Source organism: Tachyglossus aculeatus, chromosome X4 (genome assembly GCF_015852505.1).
Source record: "Tachyglossus aculeatus isolate mTacAcu1 chromosome X4, mTacAcu1.pri, whole genome shotgun sequence".
In the NCBI taxonomy this organism is placed as follows: Eukaryota; Metazoa; Chordata; class Mammalia; order Monotremata; family Tachyglossidae; genus Tachyglossus; species Tachyglossus aculeatus.
Genome location: NC_052098.1, coordinates 40,087,545 through 40,113,500, shown reverse-complemented (window position 1 = coordinate 40,113,500; position 25,956 = coordinate 40,087,545). Strand labels below are relative to the sequence as shown.

General features: G+C 44.5%; 2 non-coding genes across 2 annotated transcripts; both read left to right on the top strand.

The window, feature by feature from the left end:
* The first annotated feature begins 20,147 nt into the window (after positions 1 to 20,147).
* LOC119948470 lies at positions 20,148 to 20,285 on the top strand. Its single transcript, XR_005456863.1, has one exon. It is a non-coding gene; the product is annotated as a small nucleolar RNA SNORA7 (small nucleolar RNA).
* A 3,244-nt stretch (positions 20,286 to 23,529) lies between these two features.
* Positions 23,530 to 23,667, top strand: LOC119948581. Its single transcript, XR_005456967.1, has one exon. It is a non-coding gene; the product is annotated as a small nucleolar RNA SNORA7 (small nucleolar RNA).
* The last annotated feature ends 2,289 nt before the right edge of the window (positions 23,668 to 25,956 follow it).

Sequence of the window (25,956 nt, the reverse complement as noted above, 5' to 3'; positions counted from 1 at the left end):
GAAAATGTTAAGGTCAGAGTTCTGGGAGGGATCTTAAAGATAACCCAGGCTCTCTCCATCCTTTTATTGCAATTCAAGAAATGTTCTCCCAGTGATTAGGAAATGCCATTATGAGGAAAATGATTAGTTCTTAAATCTTTGCCTGGTAAGATGTGTTATCCTAATGGATATTCCTCAAAGATAAGTCAAAGTAGTATGTGATATTCTCTTATTGATTGTTGTTTCTGGGTGCCCCTCTGGGAACAGACTAGCAAAGAAATGTTTTGATAGGAAAAAGAGTGACCTTTTCTATAAAGGCGTTTTAATGCTGTGATATGCTGAAATAGCCAACAGAAGGAATAACAAAGGAAAAGAAAGCAGTATATTGTAACCCAGGGGAAAATGAGCATTTTTACACTTTTTTTTACAGAATCAGAACTATAATAAAGTACTTTAGTCTAGATATACAATGCAGTGTTCTTCAAGGAACTGAAGATTTAATTTGATATCAAAGAAAACTACACACACACACACACACACACACACACACATATATATATATATATATATATATATATATTCTTATAGGCACCCATAGATGTGTATAGAGATACACCTCAGATTCTCAAGGGGAATATTAGGGGCAAGTGAGGGATTTTGCCAAAAGCTCAAATTATTTAGAGACATTAGCTTTATAGAGAATAATAATAATAATGATAATTGGCATTTGTTAAGCGCTTACTATGTGCAAAGCACTGTTCTAGGCGCTGGGGAGGATACAGGCTGATCAGGTTGCCCCACCTGGGGCTCACAGTCTTAATCCCCATTTTACAGATGAGGGAACTGAGGCCCAGAGAAGTTAAGTGACTTGCCCAAGAGAACAATCAGTGATGGGCATGACCACTGAAAATCGGTCTTGGCATAGTAATACCCAAAATGTACTAGCTCTGGCCATTTGGCTGGGGTAAAAAATGAGTTGGTTGCAATAATTCTTTCTAGATATTTCTCCTCTTGAACATTTTGGCACTATTTCCACTGGCCAGAGAGACTATCTTCTTTCCTCCCTAAATTTAAAAGGGAACTGTAAGGTTTCATCCCAGCCAAGGCTCTCTTCTTGCTCCAAACCAGGACATTATGATAGGGGTGGAGAGGGAAATCCAGACCCCCAATATGAAAATGATACTGTCTTCAGAATACTCCAAGCATCAGTGTGTGGTCTATTCAAATGGATATAACATCCCAACTAAATATGCTGGATTTGTAAACCTCAAGAGATAAAAAAAAGAACAAGTATAGCTCTAGAGACAGTCACTTCCTTTGAGAAAACTCAAATGGAGGAAAGGCCTGCTCTTCCTTGGCTGGTTTCTAACCAAAATTACTGTAGGTATAGGTTCCACTCTGGACACAAGCCAATAGCCTCCGCAACCTGACCATTGTAAAATAGAAAACCACAAAACTCCATGTATCTCCACCCCAGAGAGCATTCAGACATTTGCCCAGTGATCTGAGAGAGAAGGTCTAATTTTAACATTAACATCATCATTGTCATCATCATCAATGGTATTTATTGAGTGCTCACTATGTGCAGAGCACTGTACTAAGTGCTTGGGAGAAGATAATACAACAGAGTTGGCAGACACACTCCCTGCCCTTAACATATCCAGAGGGATATGGGAAGCAGTACCCCCTTCGACCTTCCCCTAATTCTGTCCCCTAGTGAGGTTACACAGGGCATCACTAATCTCCATAAACCCCACCTCTGGAAATTATCCCGTATTTTGGCATACCTGGAATTTATCCAGTACCCGGGAGGTAGTCGGTCCCTGCTGGCAATCAACTTCCATGGCAAGTATAAATTCTTGAAGCAGCTTGATGGATTTTCTTTTTCTAATTCTTACAAATGTAATTTGTGATTCTGGATCCAGCTGGAAGATCAAAGGTCCTTACCAAATCTAGAGAGTCGATTTTACGTAGGAGACCAGCTATCAAATTCAATAGACCAGTGGCATTTATTGAGCACTTACTATGTGCAGAGCATTGTACTAAGTGCTTGGGAGAATACACTATAACAGAGTTGGTGGACACATCCCCTCCTCACAACAAGGTCACTGTCTAGAGGGGGAGACAGACATTAATATAAATAAATGAATGACATATGTACATAAGTGCTGTGGGCCTGTGGGAGGGGTGAAAAAAGGGTGCAAATCCAAGTGCAGGTGTGATGCAGAAGGGAGTGGGAGAAGAGGAAATGAGGGCTTAGTCAGGAAAAACATCTCGGAGGAGATGTGCTTTTAGTAAGGCTTGAAGGTGGGGAGACTGACTGTTGGATATGAAGAAGGAAGGCATTCCAGACCACAGGCAGGATATGGGCAAGAAGTCAACTGTGAGATAGACGAGATAGAGGTAGAATGAGTGAATTGTCATTAGAGGAGGAAAATGTGCTGAATACGTTGTAGTAGGAAAGCAGCTCAGTAAGGTAGGGCGGGGCACAGTGATTGAATGGTTTAAAGCTGATGGTAAGGAGTTTCTGTTTGATGCAGCAGTTTGTTGGGCGATCAGTGGAGGTTCTTGAGGAGTGGGAAAACATGGCCTGAACGTTTTTGTAGAAAAATTATCTAGGTAGCAGAGTGAAGTACAGACTGGAATGAGGAGAGACAGGAGGCAGGGACGTCAGCAAGGAGGCTGATGGAGTAATCAAGGCAGGATAAGATAAGTGGATTAGCATGATGGCAGTTTGGATGGAGAGGATAGGGTGGATTTTAGTGACGCTGTCAAGGTAGAACCAAGAGGATTTGGTGACAGATTGAATATATGGGTTGATGAGTGACATGAGTGGAAGATAATGCGAAGGGTATAGGCTTGTAAGACAGGGGGCTTGGTGGTGCTGTCTACAGTGATGGAAAAGTCAGGGGGAGGACAGAGTCTCGGTGGGAAGATAAGGAGTGCTTACAGGGGTGGGGGAATCATGTATCTAGATGATGACATTTGTGATGGCATTCTTTTCTCTGCTGCTTCGCAGTAAGACTAATACGAACATCTATTAAGAACCCACTTGATACAGTGTGTTGTACTAGGTGCTTGGGAAATACAGAATTAAAAAGTGACATGTTCCCTGGCCACTAATAGGGAGGACAAACATAAAAATATTTACACTCTCCCTATCTCACAAGCCTGTAACTTTGACATTACTGACATCTTTCTCATTGTACTCACATATTTGATCTGTCACCAAATCCTGTAGGTTCTACCTTCACATCATCTATAAAATCCACCCTTTCCTTGCCATCCAAACTGCTACCGTGCTGATTCAAGCAAGCAGTTATTGTAGTCTGCCTTGACTAGTGAATCGGCCTCCTTGCTAACCTCCCTGCCTTCTGTCTCCTCTCTACAGTCTATATTTCGCTCTGCTGCCTCGATTATTTTTCTGAAAAGTTGTTTAGTCCACATCTCCCTCCTCCTCAAAAACCTCCAATGGTTGCACATCGACCTCCATATTAAGCAGAGACCTCTTACTCCTGGCTACAAGATACTCAGTCAGCTCTCCCACTCGTGTCACACCTCACTGATCTCCTGCTACAACCTAGCCCACACATTTTGCTCTTCTAACGCCAACCTACTCACTCTACCTCAATCTCATCTTTCTTGCCACTGACCCCTTGCCCATGTCCTCCCTCTGGCCTGGAATTAACTCCCTCTCCCTATATTTCTAACTGACCATCCCTCTCCCCATCTTCAAAGCCCTGCCAAAATCATATCTCCTCCAAAAGAGGCCTTCCCTGACCAAGCCCTCACTTGCACAATTCGTCCTCCCTTCTGTGTTGCCCATGCACTTGGGTCTGTTCCTCTTAAATGCTTTGATATTCATTCCACCCCGAGGCCCACAGCATTTAAGCACATATCCTTATGCTCTGCCATTTCCCCTACCTGTAATTTAATGTCTATCTCCCTCCCTAGTCTGCAAGTTCCTTGTGGGCAGGGATTGTGGCTACCTACTCTATTGTATTGTACTCTCCAAGTGCTCTGCACACAGTAGGCATTCAATAAATACTACTGATCAATTGATTGATATTCAGAATAAATAATTGAATATACAATTGAATAGACATATATACATGTGTGTGCATTTTATATATACATATATATATATATATATTGGAGCATAGTGCGGTGGATAGAGCCCGGACCTGGGAGTCAGAAGGTCATGGGTTCTTATCCCCTCTCTGCCACTTGTCTGCTGTTTGACCTGGGGCAAGTCACTTCACTTCTCTGTGCCTCAGTTACCTCATCTATAAAATGAGAGCCCCCTCGGGGACAGGGACTGTGTCCATTCTGATTTGCTGAGGAATGGTATAAATAAGTTCATAAGTTTAAGAGTTGACTGATGGGTTTATTTTTTATGTAAGTGTATGACACTTACTATGTGTCAGGCATTGTACTAAGCACCAGGTAGATACAAGCTAATCAGATTGGACATAGTCCCTGTCCCACAGAGGGCTCACAATCTTTTTCCTCATTTATAATTGCAGTAACAGAGAAACAAAGTGACTTGCCCAAGGTCACACAGCAGATATGTGGAGAGGTCAGGATTAGAACCCAGGTCCTTTTGACTCCCAGGCCCATACTCTATCCACTAGGCCATGCTGCTTCTCATACAGTATAGGGTGCTAGGAAATTAATTGGGGAAGACTTGTTGGAGGCAGCGGGATTTTAGAAAGGCTTAGAGTGTGGAGAGAAGTATGATCTGCTAAATTTGGGAAGGGAGAGACTTTCAAGCCAGGGGAACAGTAAGCAAGGAGATGGAGGTGAGATAGTAGAGAACAGTGAACAACTAGAAGATTGGCTTTGGAGGAGGGAAGAGCGTGAACTGGGGAATAGTGGGTGAAGAAAGCAGATAGGTAAGGAGGAGTGAATTGGTGGATAACCTAGAAGCCAGCTGGGAGGAGTTTTTGTTTAATGTGGAGAGAACCATTAAGACAGTAGGGGGCTCTGAGGAGAGATGTAGACCAAGTGATGATTCTAGAAGATGGTCTTTGCAGTACCATGTAGTATAGATTGGAGCAGGGAGATATTGGGGGCTGGTAGACCAGCGAGAAGGGTGGTGCAATAGTCTAACCATGTCAAGACCAGAGATTGTACGAGGGTGGCAGCAGTTTCGGTAGGGAGGAAGATCCAGGAGATGTTGTGTAAGAACCACAACCCAGCTTTAGCAATAAACTGAATGTGAGAGTTGAAAGGCTGTGAGGAGTCGAAGATGATACTGAGGTGATAAACATCTGGGACAGGAAGATGGTGCTGTTATTGACTGAGATAGGAAAGTCAGGGGGAGGAGTGAGTCTAAGAAAAAAAATGGGGAGTTCATTCATTCATTCAATCATATTTATTGTGCGCTTACTGTGTGTTTAGACATTTGAGTTTGATGTGCCAGTGGGACAAGGAAGTGGAACTGTCCTGAAGGCATAAGGAGATTCATTCATTCACTCATTCATTCAATAGTATTTATTGAGCACTTACCATGTGCAGAGCACTGTACTAAGCGCTTGGAAAGTGCAGTTTGGAAACAGAGACAATCCTATAAGATAGGAAGGGAACTTCCTCTCCATCCAAACCGCTACCCTGCTGGTTCAATCTCTCATCCTATCCCGACTAGATTACTGCATCAGCCTCCTCTCTGATCTCCCATCCTCCTGTCTCTCCCCACTTCAGTTTATACTTCACGCTGCTGCCCGGATCATCTTTGTGCAGAAACACTCTGGGCCTGTTACTCCCCTCCTCAAAAATCTCCAGTGGCTACCAATCAACCTACACATCAGGAAAAAACTCCTCACTCTCGGCTTCAAGGCTCTCCATCACCTCACCCCCTCCTACCTCATCTCCCTTCTTTCCTTCTACAGCCCAGCCTGCACCCTCCGCTCCTCTTCCGCTAACCTCCTCACTGTGCCTCGTTCTCGCATGTCCCGCGGTCGACCCCCTGCCCATGTCTTCCCCTTGCCTGGAATGCCCTCTCTTCACACATCTGCCAAGCTAGCTCTCTTCCTCCCTTCAAAGCCCTACTGAGAGCTCACCTCCTCCAGGAAACCTTCCCAGACTGAGCCCCCTCCTTCCTCTCCCCCCCATTCCCACCACCCTACCTCCTTCCCCTCCCCACAGCACCTGTATATATGTTTGTACAGATTTATTACTCTATTTATTTTACTTGTACATATTTACTATTCTATTTATTTTATTTTGTTAATATGTTTTGTTTGGTTGTTTGTCTCCCCCTTCTAGACTGTGAGCCCGCTGTTGGGTAGGGACCGTCTCTATATGTTGCCAACTTGTACTTCCCAAGCACTTAGTACAGTGCTCTGCACACAGTAAGTGTTCAATAAATATGATTGAATGAATGAATGAATCCCTACCCAACAACAGGTTCACAGTCTAGAAGGGGGAGACAGACAACAAAACAAAACAATAACATCCATAACATCAAAATAGATAAATAGAATTATATATATATATATATCATAAATAAAATAAATAGAGCAATAAATATGTACAAATATGCACAAGTGCTGTGGGGCAGAGAAGGGGGTAGAGCAGAGGGAGGGAGTATGGGGAGGGGAGGCTAGGGAGGGAGATCTGAGACTGCATATCAGATGAGAGCTCAGGTCTCGAGAGGTGGATTTGTGATTTGGCCACCTAGATTAAGTGAAGCCATGTGAGAAGATTCCCCAAGAGGGTGAATGTAGAGTGAGGAGAGTAGGGGATTCAAACAGCCTTGGGGGATACTCAGAGTAAAGAAATGAGGGGTAAGGAGGATCCAGGGAATGAAACTGAGGATGCATGGTCAGAGAAGTAGAGGAGAATCAGATTAGGACTGTGTCAGCAAAACCTAGGTCAGATGGTGTTTTGAGGAGGAGGGAAGGATCAATAGCATGGAACAGTATAGTTCCCTGCACCAGGCCTGCACCAACACCTCCCGTTGGAGTTTCAAATCTCTCTAGGGCAGCCACATCTTATTTTTGGGCCTATTTTTTAAGGCCCCGAGGGCCTGCCGGTTGTGCTCTTGTTCACAGGGAGCTTATTCTGAAGGAAGACACTGAAATTCATAACATTGTGTCTATTAGAAAATTGGTTCTGCTTTAAAACATTTTGATTAGGATGCAGTTTTCAGGAACAAGTCGTGTTACAAGTTCAAAAGAACTGTTTGTACTGTTATCATAGAAAAACATTTGACACTATCAACCAATCAAATTTGGCCTTCCTGAGAAATTCACCAAAATCCTTAAGCTGCTACTCTGCAGCAATAGTCTCATTTGAGTCAGAGTTGAAGGTACCCTCTCTGGTCCTTTCCTCATCAGTGTCAATCTATCAATGGCATGTATTGAGCATTTATTATGTGCAGAGGACTGTACTAAGTGCTTGGGAGAGTTCAGTACAGCAGAGTTGGTAGACATTTTCCCTGCTCATAAAGAGCTTACAGTCTAGAGGGGTAGCAGACATTATTGTAAATTAATAAATTACAGATATGTTCATAAGTGCTGTGGGACTGAGGGTGGAATGAATAGCCAGTGTATAAAGGGTAAAGATCCCCTGAAGCAGCATGGCTTACTGGATAGGGCACGGGTCTGGGAGCCAGAAGGTAATGAGTTCTAATCCCAGCTCTGCCATTTGTCTGCTGTGTGATCTTGGGCAAGTCACTTCATTTCTCTGCGCCTCAGTTACCTCATCCATAAAATAGAGAGAAGAGTGTAAACCCCCTGTGGGACAGGGACTGTGTCCATCCTGATTAACCTGTGTCTACCCCAGCACTTAGAATAGTGCTTGGCACATAGTAAGCACTTAACAATTACCATAATTATTATTATTATTTTCATTGCTATTATCGGGATCAGGACTGTGAGCCCCACGAGGGACAGGGACTGTGTCCAACTCGATTTGCTTGTATCCACCCCAGTACTTAGTACAGTGCCTGGCACATAGTAAGTACTTAATAAGTACCATAATTATTAATTATTAGATCCAAGTGCACAGGTGACGTAGAAGGGAGAGGGAGTAGGGGAAACAAGGGTTGTCAGGGAAGGCCTCTTGGAGGAGATGTGATTTTAATAAGGGTTTAAAGGTGGAAAGAGTGGTGGTCTGCCATATGTGATGTGGGAGGGAGCTCCAGGCCAGAGGGAGGAAGTGGGCAAGGGGAAGGCGAAGAGATAGGTGAGATAGAGGTAAAGTGAATAGGTTGGCGTTAGAGGAGTGAAGTGTATGAGCTGGATTATAGTAGGAAATCAGAGAGGTAAAGTAGGAGAGGAAAGCTGTTGAGGATTTTAAGCTAATGATAAACATTTTTTTAGAACAGTGGTCCAGGCAGCAGAGTGACCTAAGGACTAGAATGGGGAGAGACAGAAGGTAGGGAGCTCAGCAAAGAGGCTGATGCAGTAGTCAAGGCAGGATATGATAAGTGCTTGCTTGGATCAGTGTTGTAACAGTTTGGATGGAGAGAAAAGGGTGAATTTTATAGATGTGAAGATAATAATAATAATTATATTGTGGTATGTATTAGGCACTTACTATATGCCATGCACTGTTCTAAGCACTGGAGTAGACACAAGGTAATCAGGTCAGACACAGTGCCTGTTCAACATAGGGCTCACATTCTTAATTCCCATTTTACAGATGAGGTAATTGAGGCAAAGAGAAGTTAAGTGACTTGCCCAGTGTCACACAGCAGACATGTGGTGGAGCCAGGATTAGAATAACAATAATAATAATGATAATGATAATGATGATAATAATTGTGGCATTTGTTAAGCACTTACTATGTGCCAGGCACTGTATTAAGCACTGGGGTGGATACAAGCAAATAGGGTTGGACACAGTCCCTGTCCCACATGAGACTCTCAGTGTCAATCCCCATTTTACAGATGAGGTAACTGAGGCACAGAGAAGTGAAGTGACTTGTTCAAGGTCACACAGCAGATTAGAACCCATGTCCTCTGACTTTCAGGCCCATGCTCTTTCCACTAGGCCACAGAACCTAATGGAACATCATCAAAAGCCACCGAGATAATGGTTCAGGAATTGTTAAATGCAGATGACTGTGCTTTCAAGGCATATATTCAAGAAGACAAGCACATGATTTATGAATTGTTGTGTAAATTAGGCATGGTCCAATGGACTGGCAGTAAATATAAATAAGCCGTAGTTATATAACAACCTACACCGTGGTTGCTGTCACCAAATTCTGCCATCTAGGAAGTTCACTGTTCAACAGTGCATGGATAGACAAAGAAATAGAATACAGAATCAAAAAGGCCAGCATGACTTGTGGCAGACTGCAAGATTAAGTGTGGTAACAATAGGGCATCAATCTAGGTATAAATTTGAAGGTGTATAAGGTGTTGTGGAGTTCACCTTTACTATTATATTATTATTATTATTACTAAGGAGAATGGGTGATAACAGGATATCAAAGCAATTGCTGTAAGTTGAACTTATAAAAGGAGTGTGTGCAAGCCCAGAGGGCTGAAAAAGTGATTTAAAGGCATTTGTGAAGTAGCCCCAAGCAATGCAATATAGAGATGCAGTGTGGCCCACTGGAAAGCATGTGGGTCTGGATGTCAGAAAACCTAGATTCTAATCCCAGTCTGCCACTGACCGGCTTTGTGACCTTGGGCAAGTCACTTAACTTCTTTGAGCCTCAGTTCCCTCATCTCCAAAATGTGGATTAAATGCCTGTTTTCCCACCTACTTAGACTATGAGCCCCAGGTGGGACAGTGACAGTGTCCAACCTGATTGCCTTGTATCTACTCCAGTACTTAGTACAGTGCTTGGTACATAATAAGTGATTAGTACCACAATTATTACTATCATTCTTGGCAAATGGACTGTTTGGAGATCACTACAGTAGTCAGACCAGCTTGGCAGGCAGCAATTTGGGGAGGGGTTGCTTTCTTTGAGCAAAGGCTCTGCTTCAAGTAGGACACCAAGAGGCAGATTTGAAAACAGAGACTGACCATATATGAGGCAAATTAATTAGCCCAACAAGGATCTATCCTGACATACAAACAATGCTGAAAGGAGTGTCAGTTTACTATGCATCAGTCTTCTCAGCCAAACTCACACACATGGCTAGGATCTCACAGTCAGTAGCATCATCTTTGAAAATGAAGGACAGCTGAATATATAGAAATTTCATATAAATATCTGCATGTACTGTACCCATTCATGATTCCTATTAGAAGGGGAACGGGCAATCACCTACATCTTAGCTGAAAGCCACTCTTACCAAAGGAAAGAACTGATTGTTTTAAGTTAGCAAGTATTGTCATACCTCTAATAGAATCTTCTAAAAGCCCTTAGCTTAAAATGGATGGCTTGACAAGCAAGAGATGAGCGAAAGTCAAATGTCGGGAAGTTGTGTGTTTTACTGCCCATAAGGTCTATTTCCAGAGGATCAAAAGCATCTGCTCTGAAGAAAAAATGAAAGATATTGAAGCAGCCTCCCAATGTCTCATGCTCTACTGTTGGCTATTAAGTAGGACATTGTGGTAGCAGTTGGAGGACCGAAGAGAGTCTTTCAAAACAACAAACGGAAACCATTCCCCTAAATCAGGGAGCTCTCCAACATGTGCCCCTGGCTCTGCAGTGTAATTGAAACTGAGCTGGCTTGGTGACCAAGGGGATACAGCAAAGGATATCAAGGTCATGTGTAGAACAGCTTTTCTTCTGGGAACACTGATGGTCTTATCTGCTCATGCCCGAGTATTTGGAGAAGCAAATCTTGCAGCATTCAATCGTGGTCTCATTCCTAAACCCCAGGAGTCAAATCTAACGTTAGGCTTCAAGCTAATGTGATGTGAATTTCCTCCTGGCAAATAGGGCTAATGTTACTAGAGTCACAAAGTATCAGTCTTGCTTTCAAGTTCATCCTGGGTGCCCTGATGTCAGCTTCTCCCTGTAATTGGCAGGCTGAATCTGGGACTTTTTGACTTCAATACCATCTGTAAGGTCCCAAGACAGTCTCCAGAGTCCAGATCAGCTGCTAGTGCTATTTGAGAGGTGGGGGGATGACACAGGGAAGCGCGCCCAACCCCCTTGGGTAGTAGTCAATCGGACAAATCCCTGGGTCAATCAGGAGGCACAGATAAAAACGGAATCCCATGAAAAACCTACCCAGCCAGGACCAGTTCCACCACATGCCTTTGAGGTCCACCATCTGAACTTAGGTGATAAAAACCAGTATCAAATCTTCCTAATGCCAGTTCAATTGTGGGAAACCATTAAGACAATAAGAAATCTTTTCACGCTTGTATTCTGTGCAGGCACTGTCTTTATGACCCCTGGAGCTCTGTGGTATTTTGAAATGGTCAGTAGAAGACCTGGGTTTAAGCTCAAGAGAGAGGATTTGACACCAAAGAGGATTCCTCCTACCAGAGGGAGGTAATAATCAGCTGCACAAAAATTTATCTACCAAATAGGTTTCTGTTCACTGATAATTGTAGTCTTCTGTAAAGATATCTATAATGACAATTAATTGAGGTTGCTTTAGTTTTCCCCAGGCTGGAAGAGGCAGGCTCTTTTGGAGAGGGTCAGGAGCCAAGTTTTCTCCTGTAGAACTAAATGTCTTTGAAGACTTTCTTTTCTGGAACCTCTAATACTCTTTAAGGAGCATAGACATTGCACCTTTCCTGGGAGGGATGCAAAGATGGAAAAGAGGGGGAAAAATGAATGAGGTTCTTGTAACCTTTGGGATCCAAATATAAACTGCAAAATTTTTCTCCTCGAATTAGGAGTTGAACAAAATCTCAGCCAGAGGCAGACCGCAGCTCCAGGCACAGACTACTCAGTAAGTTCTAGAGAGCAGCTTCCTTTGTAGTAATGATCCTGGCTCTAAGTGCCCTGCACCATGCCTTGTACAAGATAAGCTCAGTTTAGGGTTGCCTTATGGCTTTTAAAAAAACTATAAATAATCCTTGGATTCCTCTTCAACTTGATATGATCTCTTCCATGTAGGTGCCTGATTGAACAAGATCATATTTTTCAGAGTTACATTGTATTTAGCCTTACAGGAGCATATTGATAAAATCAAGTCTGGCTAGATTGTAGAAGATCCCCATTTTTTAAAGTCTCAACACATATTAATATAATAAATCTAGCTACCTGCACCAATGCAATTGTATGCTGGTAAGATCTTTTTATTTATTTGGGGACAAAAACAGTGGGGTCATTTTTAATGGTTTCTGATTCGTTCTATCATCGGAGACAGTGAAGATAAATAACTGAATGCTGGAAGAGATTACAATTTCTGCTTTACCCTCAAGAAACAAGTATGCTCTTTCTTAATGATAGATTATTTTCCTTTAGAATGTAGCATTAATCCTTTAGATATTCTGGCTTCTTCGAACAAACTCATTTTATCCAAATTGCCCAGGTAACATTTGAGACATGTTGAACTCTGGATTCCTGAGCTGACTGCTGGGGCTTTCATAACCCTTGTTGTGTCCTGGCGACAACCTGACAGAGATCAGATGACCTTCAGGGCATCATTTGACCTTGGGCAGCTGAGAGAGCAGAACAGCAAAGTTCCCAGTGGGGTGAGGGGCAGGACAAGTGAATTGTTTGTGAAAGACGGGAGACTTGGAGTCGGCTGATAAGGAGCTTTATCCCTTCTCCAGATAATTGTCAAAAATGATCTTCTAATTCCCAGTCTGGGAACCTACACTTTCTACCACCATGGGACAAAGCTTGTAGTGTCACAGGGTTGGAAGGGACCACTGGAGGAACAGCCACCTACCTCCGGACCCAGAATTAGGCAGGCTATTCCATAAAGAAAATCTGCCAATAAGCTTATCAATCACTCAATCAATCAATGGTATTTATTGAGTGCTTAATGTGTGCAGAGCACTATATTAAGTACTTGAAGCACTGTGGTCTAGTAGAAAGAGCACAGCCTTGGGAGTCAGAGGATCTGGGTTCTAATCCTGGCTGTGCAACCTTGGGCAAGTCACTTCTCTGTGCCTCAGTTCCCTCATCTGCAAAATGGGCATCCAATGCTTGTTCTCCCTCTTACTTAGAATGTGAGCCCACTGGGGGACCTGATTATCTTGTCTCTACCTCAGTGCTCAGTACAGTGCTTGGCACATAGTAAGTACTTAGCAAATGCTACAATTATTATTATTGTCATTACCATAAAACAGAGCTGGTAGACATGTTCCCTATCCACAAGGAGCTTACAGTCTAAAGGGGGATACAGACATTAATATAAATGAATAAATTACAGATATATACATAAGTGATGTGGGGCTGAGGGTGGGATAAATAGCAAGTAGTTAAAGGGTACATATCTAAGTGCAGAGGTGACAGAAAAAACACTGAATAGGGTAAGAGAGGGCTTAATTGGGGAAGGCCACTTGGAAGAGGTGTGCTTTTAATAAGGATTTTAAGGTGGGGAGAGTGATCATCAGTTGCATATGAAGTGGGAAGGTGTTCTAGGTCAGAGGGAGGAGGTCGGAAAAAGGTCGGTAGCGAGATAGGTGAGATCTAGGCAGAATGAGCAAGCTGGCACTAGAGTAGTGAAGTGTGCAGACCAGGCTGTAGTAGGAGATCAGTGAAGTAAGGTAGGAGAGAGTGAGCTGATTTAGTGCTTTAAAGCAGATGGTAAGGAGTTTCTGTTTGATTCAGAGATAGATGGGCAACCTCTGAAGGTTCTTGAGGAGTAGGGAGATGTGGACAGAATGTTTTTTTAGGGAAATGATCCAGGCAGCAGAGTGAAGTAAAGACTGGAGTGGGGAGAGACAAGAGGCGGGGGATCAGCAAGGGGGCTGTTGCAGCTCAACACGCTATCCAACCTTGGCTTCATAGACTCTGTCCTCTCCTGGTTCTCCTCTTATCTCTCCAGTCATTCATTCTCAGTCTCTTTTGTAGGCTCCTCCTCCCCCTCCCATCCCCTTACTGTGGGGGTTCCCCAAGGTTCAGTTCTTGGTCCCCTTCTGTTCTCGATCTACACTCACTCCCTTGGTGACCTCATTTGCTCCCACGGCTTCAACTATCATCTCTACGCTGATGACACCCAGATCTACATCTCTGCCCCTGCTCTCTCCCCCTCCCTCCAGGCTCGCATCTCCTCCTGCCTTCAGGACATCTCCATCTGGATGTCTGCCCGCCACCTAAAACTCAACATGTCCAAGACTGAACTCCTTGTCTTCCCTCCCAAACCCTGCCCTCTCCCTGACTTTCCCATCACTATTGATGGCACCACCATCCTTCCCGTCTCACAAGCCCGCAAACTTGGTGTCATCCTCGACTCCGCTCTCTCATTCACCCCTCACATCCAAGCCGTCACCAAAACTTGCCGGTCTCAGCTCCGCAACATTGCCAAGATCTGGCCTTTCCTCTCCATCCAAACCGCTACCCTGCTCGTTCAAGCTCTCATCCTATCCCGTCTGGACTACTGCATCAGCCTCCTCTCTGATCTCCCATCCTCGTGTCTCTCCCCACTTCAATCCATACTTCACGCCACTGCCTGGATTGTCTTTGTCCAGAAATGCTCTGGACATGTTACTTCCCTCCTCAAAAACTCCAGTGGCTACCAATCAATCTGCACATCAGGCAGAAACTCCTCACCCTCGGCTTCAAGGCTCTCCATCACCTTGCCCCCTCCTACCTCACCTCCCTTCTCTCCTTCTACAGCCCAGCCCGCACCCTCCGCTCCTCTGCCACTAATCTTCTCACCATGCCTCGTTCTTGCCTGTCCCGCCGTCGACCCCCGGCCCACGTCATCCCCCTGGCCTGGAATGCCCTCCCTCCCAACATCCGCCAAGCTAGCTCTCTTCCTCCCTTCAAGGCCCTACTGAGAGCTCACCTCCTCCAGGAGGCCTTCCCAGACTGAACCTCCTCCTTCCTCTCCCCCTCGTCCCCCCCTCCATCCCCCTGTCTTACCTCCTTCCCTTCCCCACAGCACCTGTATATATGTATATATGTTTATACATATTTATTACTCTATTTACTTATTTATTTACTTTACTTGTACATATCTATTCTATTTATTTTATTTTGTTAATATGTTTGGTTTTGTTTTCTGTCTCCCCGTTCTAGACTGTGAGCCCACTGTTGGGTAGGGACTGTCTCTATATGTTGCCAGCTTGTACTTCCCAAGCACTTGGTACAGTGCTCTGCACACAGTAAGTGCTCAATAAATACGATTGATTGATTGATTGATTGATTGAAAGGATAAATGCTTGGATTAACGTGCTAGCAGTTTGGATGGAGAGGAAAGAGAGGATTTTAATGATGATGTTGTGAAGGTAGAACCGAAAGGATTTGGTGACAGATGAATATGTGGGTTGAATGAGAGAGATAAGTCGAGAATAATACCAAGGTTAGGGGCTTGTGAAACAGTGAGGATAGTGGTATTGTCTACAGTGATAGGAAAGAGAGGGGGCAGGCAGGGTTCGGGTGGGAAGAAGAGGAGCTAGCCAGGGAAAGGAAAAGAAATAAGGCAGAAGATCATACAGATTTTAACAAATTGCCTTTATCTCTCCCATATGACTATCTGAGTGCACATTCTCTCTTTCCCTTCTCTGTAACTCATTTCTCAGCTCCTTTCCATTACGGTATCTGTGTGTAAGGTTTTCCTGGGAATTGGGGTTTGGAGGGAACCCTGCAGATTTAACGTTTGACTACAAACATATGCTTGCCTGTTGGAAGAGGGGCTGAGGGTGGTGCGAACAGAGAGGCTCTTGTTAGGGTGAGCAGGCTGGGGACATATTTTGGCAGACATTGAATATTTTTGAGGTATTGAGTTCAATCCCCAGGTTCAGCTGAAGAAATGAAAGACTCTAGGGTGCCAAGTCAATCAAGAAACCATATCTTTTTAACTTTGATGGGTTTTGAATCTGATAAATTCAATTTGAATTTGAAACTATGTGGCCTAATGGAAAGAGCACAAGCTGGGGAGTCAGAGGACCTGAGTTCTAATCCCCGCTCCACCACTTACCTGCTGTGTGGCCTTGGGCATGTCACTTCTCCTTGCCTCAGTTATTTCATCTGTAAAATCAGGATTAAATTCTTCTCCCTCTGACTTAGACTGTGAGCCTCATGTGGTACAGGGACAGTTTCCAGCATGATTACCTTGTACCTAGCTACCCCTGTGTCTGGCATGGTTAAGCACTTAAGCACCATTAAAAAAACTTTAATTTATCAGTTATTTTGAATTTTCTCACAGCTAAACCTAGGAGAAGTGAATACCAATTCCCATCTCCAATCTGAGTTCCCACTCACATTGCTCTCATTTAACACCTCATTCCCATCAGGAAATTGTACAAGGACATCTCTACCCCTGCTCTCTCTCCCTCCCTTCAGGCTCGGGTCTCCTCCTGACTACAGGACATCTCCATCTGGATGTCTGCCCACCATCTAAAACTCAATATGTCCAAGACTGAATTCCTTATCTTCCCTCCCAAACCCTGCCCTCTCCCTGACTTTCCCATCACTGTAGACAGCACTACCAACCTTCCCATCTCACAAGCCTGCAACCTTGGTGTCATCCTAGACTCTCCTCTCTCGTTCACCCCTCACATCCAATCCATCACCAAAACCTCCCAGTCTCACCTCCACAACATCGCCAAGTTCCGCCCTTTCCTCTCCATCCAAACCGCTACTTTGCTGGTTCAATCTCTCATCCCATCCCGACTGGATTACTGCATCAGCCTCCTCTCTGATCTCCCATCCTCCTGTCTCTCCCCACTTCAGTCTATACTTCACACTGCTGCCCAGATCATCTTTGTGCAGAAACGCTCTGGGCATGTTACTCCCCTACTCAAAAATCTCCAGTGACTACCAGTCAACCTATGCATCAAGCAAAAACTCCTCACTCCTGGCTTCAAGGTTCTCCATCACCTCGCCCCCTCCTACCTCACCTCCCTTTTCTCCTTCTACAACCCAGTCCACACCCTCCGCTCCTCTGCCGCTAACGTCCTCACTGTGCCTCATTCTCACCTGTCCCGCCATCGCCCCCCAGCCCACATCCTCCCCCTGGCCTGGAATACCCTCCCTCCACACATCTGCCAAGCTAGCTCTCTTCCTCCCTTCAAAGCCCTACTGAGAGCTCACCTCCTCCAGGAGGCCTTCCCAGACTGAGCCCCCTTTTTCCTCTCCCCCTCCCCACTCCCCCACCTCCTTACCCTCCCCACAGCACCTGTATATGTGTTTGTACAGATTTATTACTCTATTTTACTTGTACATATTTACTATTATATTTATTTTGTCAATAATGTGCATCTAGCTTTACTTCTATTTATTCTGATGACCTGACACCTGTTCACATGTTTTGTTTTGTTGTCTGTCTCCCCCTTCTAGACTGTGAGCCTGTTGTTGTGTAGGGACCGTCTCTATATGTTGCCAACTTGTACTTCCCAAGCGCTTAGTACAGTGTTCTGCACACAGTAAGCGCTCAATAAATACGATTGACTGAATGAATGAATGATGTTGGCAGGAATTCCCTCTCCTTGGATCAGATGAATGCCTTCTATCTATCCTCAGTTCCAATCTGCTGATTAGGACAGGAATTGGAGGATCTGAATATTTTGGTCAAGGAGGTGGGATCGGTGACATTTTTCATTGATGTATGGCCTAAAATAATTTTTAGGAAGTTAAAGCAGAGACTGTACTGAAACAATCAAGTCCCCTCATGACCAAGTGTGACGAGGCTGTGTTCGTGTTAACTGCCCTTTTTCCAGCCTTGTCCCAGGGCTAGTGTGTCTCCTGGTGCCTTGGTGGAGCACAAGAGAGAGACAGTAATGAGTTTTCAGGCTGAAAAGTAGTGAGAAAATATTCCCTTTGCCTTCTATAAGAAGCAACTTCCTGCAGACAGCAATATTTCTCACCCTGTCTGTTTTCGGGAAAGCAATAATTCATGGGTCTCCGAGGATGACTAACACTCACCATGAGAGAGAGCCCCTTTTTCTTTTTGTCTAGATTCTTGTTCTTGTTAAGGCTGCCCTAACCGTTAACACATTTAACATGTACAGGAGCTGCAGTCACTGAGAAAAACGAAGAGAAGGGGTGAGGAGATACAAGCCACAGGAGCATGATAAAGAAAATGGAATTTTACCAGCCTGTAGTGTTTGTTCACTTTCTGTTAGTAGAATAGGCTCCTTGCATTGTGAAAGAGCTGAGGGAAACAGTATCTTATGATTGGGTCTGAGACAGTAATGAAAAACCTTTGGATTCATTTCATATTCAAGGTGGGCTCCTGGATAACCATTTGTTTCACAACCAAAAGTTGACAGAACAAATCCAAAACAACTCAGTGTACATGTTTACATGGGAAGCGTTTGGCATCAGCAATGCATCTGAAGGTGTGCCTAAAGTCCCTTATGCTTTTTGTAACATTTTCAGATTCATTGCTGTCTTCCAGATGACAGGAAATTCAGGCCCGCCTCCCTCTGGGAGATCTTTATTCACAGACAAGTCAAAAACCCTTGACAAAAGGCAACTGAGGGGACTGGTTGACCTTTTAGCTGTCTGTCTAACATCAGTGCAAGTATTGCTCGCTGATAAAACAAGAAATTCAATTTAAGAGGAAATTTAGAAAGGGTTTGAGGAGCTCTCATTTCATTTTACCTCTCAAGCTGTCTTTCAAACAGAGAGCAAATGTAAACAAACAGAGGCCAGGGATCTCAGAGTAACTCAGCACTTACTGCCTCTGACAGTAATGTCAGGCCTAGTCACCATCTGCCTCCCTGTTCATCCTTTCAGGCATCTGGGCCTACCTGCTTCCCCTCAAGCTATTTTAGGTGGAAGCAAAGATTTCCCCACGTTGGACTAGTTGTTCAGGTTGAGGGAACAGTTTTCTTCAGGATCTTGATTCATCTTAAAAGCGTATACTGAATTATTGGAAAAACACAAAATGGCAGAGCCTGGTAGGGTTGACAATGGCAACTATCTCTGGGTTGGAAAGAAACCAAATGTCCTCTCCCTGGTACCCTGGGAGAAGCATCCATAGAGCAAGCTTGCTCAAGTGGAAATGTATTTCCATCAGAAACTCTGTCAGTTCAACTCAGAAACTTGCCACATGTCTGCTTGTGACCTTGGGCAAGTTACTTCACTTCTCTGTGCCACAGTAACCTCATCTGTAAGATGAGGATTAAGACTGGAGCTCCATGTGGGACATGGACTGTGTCCAACCTGATTAGCTTATATCTACCCCAGTGCTTGGTACAGTGCCTAGCACATAGCAAGTACTTAAATACCGTTTAAAAAAAAGCTTGCTGTGAAATTTACTATGACTGGAAATGTGTCTGGGAGGAAACTTAAAAAAAAAAGCCTACTCTAATTTGGGTATTCAAGATCCTATTGCTCTTTTGGCCCTGTACAAAAACCTTTGATGTCTTAACCTCAGAGAGCCCCGGAAGATTGATAATGGCAAAGGAAAGACTCTTAATAATCCTATATATCTCAAAAGTCAAGGCCTCTGAGGGGATGTAACAGGACATTTTCCATCCAAGTGGAGGAAATCTTCTGATCTGTCCCCTGGAGATCGATTCCTTCAGCTTCTTTACTCAAAGTCTCCATATTATCATGGCCCAGCTTCAAAGACCAACCACTTAACAAGAACAATTCTAAATAATAATAAATAATAATGTTGGTATTTGCTAAGTATGTGCCAAGCACTGTTCTAAGTGCTGGGGGAGATACAAGGTAATCAAGGTTGTCCCACGGGGGGCTCACAGTCTTAATCCTCATTTTACAGATGAGGGACTGAGCACAGAGAAGTTAAGTGACTTGCCCAAAGTCACACAGCTGACAAGTGGTGGAGCCGGGATTAGAACTCATGACCTCTGACTCTTAAACCCGGGCTCTTTCCACTGAGCCACATGTCAAAGTTTCCATATTATCACGGCCCAGTTTCAAAGACTGAGCATTTAACAAGAACAACTCTAAATATAGGATACAACATGGCCAAGTGGAAAGATCATGAGCTTGGGAGTACCAGCACCTGGGTTCTAATCCCTGCTCTGCCAATTGCTTACTGTGTGACCTTGGGTAAGTAACTTAACTTCTCTGTACCTCAGTTTCCTCAATTGTAAAAAATGAGGATTCAGTACCTGTTCTCCCTCCTACTTAGACTGTGAGCCCATTGTGGTACAGGGACTGTGTCTGACCTGATTATCTTGAATCTAGCCCAGCACTTCCCCTTTCAGGACCACACCTGGAGAGTTTCCAGTACTCTACCAGTCTCGGCTATGGGAGAGAGAGTCAAGCAGAGGCAAAACCATTCCATTCCTAGCTTGGGCAGTGACTAGTGAGTGGAAGGCAATCTGCTACCCGTGCTGGGCAGCATTCATTCATTCATTCATTCAATCGTATTTATTGAGCACTTACTGTGTGCAGAGCACTGTACTAAGCGCTTGGGAAGTACAAGTCGGCAACATATAGAGACAGTACCTACCCAACAACAGGCTCACAGTCTAGAAGGGGAAGGCAGACAACAAAACAAAACATGTAGACAGGTGTCAAAATCGTCAGAACAAATAGAATTATAGCTATATGTACATCATTTACAAAATAAATAGAATAGTAAATATGTACAAGTAAAATAAATAGAGTAATAAATCTGTACAAATATATGCAAGTGCTGTGGGGAGGGGAAGGAGGTAGGGCGGGGGCGGCAATGGGAAGGAGGAGACGAAAAAGGGGGCTCAGTCTGAGAAGGCCTCCTGGAGGAGGTGAGCTCTCAGTAGGGCTCTCAGAAGGGAGGAAGAGAGCTAGCTTGGCAGATGTGCAGAGGGAGGGCATTTCAGGCCAGGGGAAGGACGTGGGCTGGGGGTCGACGGTGGGACAGGAGATAATGAGGCACAATGAGGAGGTTAGCAGCAGAGGAGCGGAGGGTGTGGGCTGGGCTGAAGAAGAAGAGAAGGAAGGTGAGGTGGGGGCGGCGAGGTGATGGAGAGCCTTGAAGCCGAGAGTGAGGAGTTTTTGCTTGATTCGTAGGTTGACAGGCAACCACTGGAGATTTTTGAGGAGGGGAGTGACATGCCCAGAGCGTTTCTGTACAAAGATAATCTGGGCATCAGAGTGAAGTACAGACTAAAGTGGGGAGAGACAGGAGGATGGGAGATCAGAGAGAAGGCTGATGCACTAATCCAGTCAGGATAGGATGAGAGGTTGTACCAGCAGCGGCACGGGAGAGAGTCGAGAGCAGAGACTCAAGTTGACTGCGCAGAAGGAGGCAGTGGTAAACCACTTCTGTATTTTTACCAAGAAAACTCTATGGATACACTACTAGAACAATTGCAAGATGGAGGTGGGGCATTCTGGGAGAGATGTGTCCTTGGAGTCGCTATGGGTCGGAGACCACTTGACTGCATAAGACAAGCCCAGCACTTAGAATAGTGCTTGGCACACAGTAGGTTTTTCACAAATATAATAATAATAATAATAAAACAGACCTTCAAGCTCTTGGCATGTTCTCATGCCCAAATGGAGCAAGCGTTTATAATCCTATTTCACAGGTGGCTTCATAGGCTTGATCGTGATCCAATTTAGAAATAATCTCCTTGCTGCACCTTTCCAAATTCATCTAAGCATGCTGTAGCATTTCTAACCCTAACTTCCTATGAGATATTTGTCCTCCAAAACAGCAGTGATGAAGTGACTAAAACTCAGCTCTCCTGACCCCCTACCCAGGTATCTTTGCAAAGGATGATCCAATAGAGTACGACAGCATCACGTACCTACCTTTTTCCAAGCCTCAAAACATAAACACCCCATACTAAGGTTCTGTGTCCTCTTTAGAAGCAGAATATCCTTGGATGAAATACTTCCATTACTGATCTCCCCCCTCACATCTCCCTCCTACCATTCCTTTCCAAACTCCTTGAATGAGTCGTCTACACGCGCTGCCTCGAATTCCTCAACACCAACTCTCTCCTCGACCCCCTCCAGTCTGGCTTCTGTCCCCTACATTCCACAGAAGCTGCCCTCTCAAAGGTCACCAATGACCTCCTGCTTGCCAAATCCAACGGCTCATACTCTATCCTCATCCTCCTCAACCTCTCAGCTGCCTTTGACACTGTGGACCACCCCCTTTTCCTCAACACACTATCCAACTTTGGCTTCACAGACTCCGTCCTCTCCTGGTTCTCCTCTTATCTCTTCGGTCGTTCATTCTCAGTCTCTTTTGCAGGATCCTCCTCCCCCTCCCATCCCCTTACTGTGGGGTTCCCCAAGGTTCAGTTCTTGGTCCCCTTCTGTTCTCGATCTACACTCACTCCCTTGGTGACCTCATTTGCTCCCACGGCTTCAACTATCATCTCTACAATGATGACACCCAGATCTAAAGCACTTAGTACAGTGCTCTGCACACAGTAAGCGCTCAATAAATACGATTGATGATGATCTACATCTCTGCCCCTGCTCTCTCCCCCTCCCTCCAGGCTCGCATCTCCTCCTGCCTTCAGGACATCTCCATCTGGATGTCTGCCTGCCACCTAAAACTCAACATGTCCAAGACTGAACTCCTTGTCTTCCCTCCCAGACCCTGGCCTCTCCCTGACTTTCCCATCATTATTGACGGCACTACCATCCTTCCCGTCTCACAAGCCCGCAAACTTGGTGTCATCCTTGACTCCGCTCTTTCGTTCACCCCTCACATCCAAGCCGTCACCAAAACTTGCCGGTCTCAGCTCCGCAACATTGCGAAGATCTGCCCTTTCCTTTCCATCCAAACCGCGACCCTGCTCGTTCAAGCTCTCATCCTATCCCGTCTGGACTACTGCATCAGCCTCCTCTCTGATCTCCCATCCTCGTGTCTCTCCCCACTTCAATCCATACTTCATGCCGCTGCTTGGATTGTCTTTGTCCAGGAACGCTCTGGGCATGTTACTCCCCTCCTCAAAAATCTACAGTGGCTACCAATCAATCTGCGCATTAGGCAGAAACTCCTCACCCTCGGCTTCAAGGCTCTCCATCACCTCGCCCCCTCCTACCTCACCTCCCTTCTCTCCTTCTACAGCCCAGCCCACACCCTCCGCTCCTCTGCCACTAATCTCCTCACCATGCCTCGTTCTCACCTGTCCCGCCATCAACCCCCGGCCCATGTCATCCCTCTGGCCTGGAATGCCCTCCCTCTGCCCGTCCGCCAGGCAATCTCCCTTCCTCCCTTCAAGGTCCTACTGAGAGCTCACCTCCTCCAGGACTGCCTTCCCAGACTGAGCCCCCTCCTTCCTCTCCCCCTCGCCCCCCTCTCTATCCCCCCCGTCTTACCTCCTTCCCTTCCCCACAGCACCTGTATATATGTATATATGTTTGCACATATTTATTATTCTATTTTTGTATTTATTTTACTTGTACATATCTATTCTATTTATTTTATTTTGTTAATGTGTTTGGTTTTGTTCTCTGTCTCCCCCTTCTAGACTGTGAGCCCACTGTTGGGTAGGGACTGTCTCTATATGTTGCCAACTTGTGCTTCCCAAGCCCTTAGTATAGTGCTCTGCACACAGTAAGCGCTCAATAAGTACAATTGATTGATTGATTGATGGTGAGCATTCAGGATTGTATCTGTAAAGCTCATCCTCTCAGGGTCACACCTGGAGAGTTTCCAGTACTCTACCAGTCTCGACTGCAGGAAGGAGAGTCAAGCAGAGGCATACCCATTCCATTCCTAGCTTGGCCAGTGACTAGCGAGTGGAAGGTAATGTACTACAAGTTAAAACTCACCTGTGCTGGGCAGCAGCAGCATAGGAGAGAGTTGAAGGCAGAAACTCATTTACTGCACAGAAGGAGGTAATAATAAACCACTTCAGTAGTTTTTATCAAGAAAACTATGGATACACTACGAGAATGATTGCAGATGGAAGTGGGGCATTCTGGGAGAGATGTGCCCATGGCGTCACTACGGGTTGGACACGATTCGACAGCATAAGACAACAACAATCTGTGAAGCTCAAATAGCTGATCCACTATGTTTCTGTGGAGTTTTGAGTGGGTTAGGAAACGAAGCGAAGGACAATGGACTTGTTCAACCACTCATCAGTGCCATAATGATAATAATACTAATGATGATATTTGTTAAGCACTTACTATGTGTCAAGCACAGACAAGTTAAGTGACTTATCCAAGGTCACACAGCAGACAAACAGCAGAGTTGGGATTAGAACCCAAGTTCCCCTGCCTCCTAGGCCCGTGCTGCTTCCTGCCATATCCTGAAAACTTCCCCTTTTGGAGACCACCCTATGAAGGTGAATAAGAATCACAGGTCACATGTGAGGATGAATCCAGGTAATAGTTTTTCTTCTTTATTCTGTGATAACCTGTTTGATGGATGGGCTACTTCTGTTTCTTGAACTTCCTCTATATCCCAGGCACTAGGCAAGGTTACAATCTCACCTTCTATATTCTCCCCTTTGAAGAAGACAAAATATACTTTTTTATATATATAATGCCCAATTAGCATTCTTAATTACTTCCATAGAAATGGAGTGTTAAGCAACAGAGAGCAGAAAGTATGGTTTCTCATAGAAAATAATGTAAAGGGCATTAATGGGTTCCCAGGATCAAAAAAATTGACCAAAGCAATGAAGTTGTGTTTTAAAAGTGATGAATAACACAAGGAAATAGTTAATACTATAAACGTACATTATCAAATAGCAATGGAAATATGCACCGGTAATAAAAAATAATGAATAAATGCAATTAAATGCTAATATATGAATACTTAAAAAATTTGTCCTCACCAAAATCTTTACATACATTTGATGCTCACCTGAGTCTAGACAGTTCCACACATCTAATTTAGCTCACAGCTCTAAGCTCTTTTAATGTTTACTGCTTGCAGCTTCTAACTCTGCTCAATGAGCTACCAGATTGTTGCAGGCTAATGTTCCTGTTGCTTCTTAGCAGAGTACTTCAGTATTGCATTATTTGAGATTTGCTTTGAGGTCATAAGGGTCATACATAGGTGGCCAGCAACAGCACTTGAAAAAGTCAGACCCTGGAGACATGTGCTGTGATGATGTCATACATGCACCATTTTGCAGAAGCCTATGCAGTTCAGTCAGAATTGGCCCAAACCAAGAGTTTTTCTCTAAGGGACTTTGAACTCCCCATCTGCTCTAGATCCATCATATTCCCATCACATGTCATGTCCAGACTGCAAAATTTGGTGGATCGGTTTCATACAGAAAGCACTGTGGACCGACTCATGGAAAGACTTGGGAAAAATTTGCCCTTCTCTTTAATAAGCACCTGCTCCTACCTAATTACTTTCAGGTTGGGAATCAAAAGTAAGCGAGAACCTGAGAAACTCAAATTCAGAAATGATTAAAATGCTGTCCGGATATTTCTTTCCAGAAAAGATAAGCTTCTCGGATTTCAGAGGGAAACCTGTTCCCTCTGTGCCCTGCTCTCTGGTCTATGCAGATAGAACTCTCTTCAGCAGTCACTGGGGTACATTAGAGGCACTGTCAACCTGCAATGATCAAGTCTAACCAGACGCTTCAGATTCAGTTCACAGATTGAGCTACAAATGGAAATTGCCCTTTCAGAATAGAGTAACTGGAGTGGAGTAACTGGTAGAATCATGAGGAAAAGACAAAATGCATTGTCATATGACTAATAAAAATTGATTCAGTGCCCTTTCCTAGTCGCCCATCTCCTTTGCTTTACTGGGCTCAGTGGAGGCTGGCAGAAGAGAAATGGTGGATGGTCTAGTCATCTCTTCTCTTTTGATTACCTAGCCCCCCTTTTTATTCATTTTATTTGTTAAGCGCTTACTATGTGCCAGGCACTGCACTAAGCATTGAGGTAGACGCAAGTTAGTGAGGTTGGACACAGTCCATGTCCCACATGGGGAAATCATAGGTTTCATCCCCATTTTACTGATGAGGTAAGTGAGGCACAGAGAAATGAAGTGCCTTGCCCAAGGTCATACTGCAGACAAGTAATGGAGCTGGGATTCCTTCTGACACCCAGGCCCATGCTCTATCCACTAGACCATG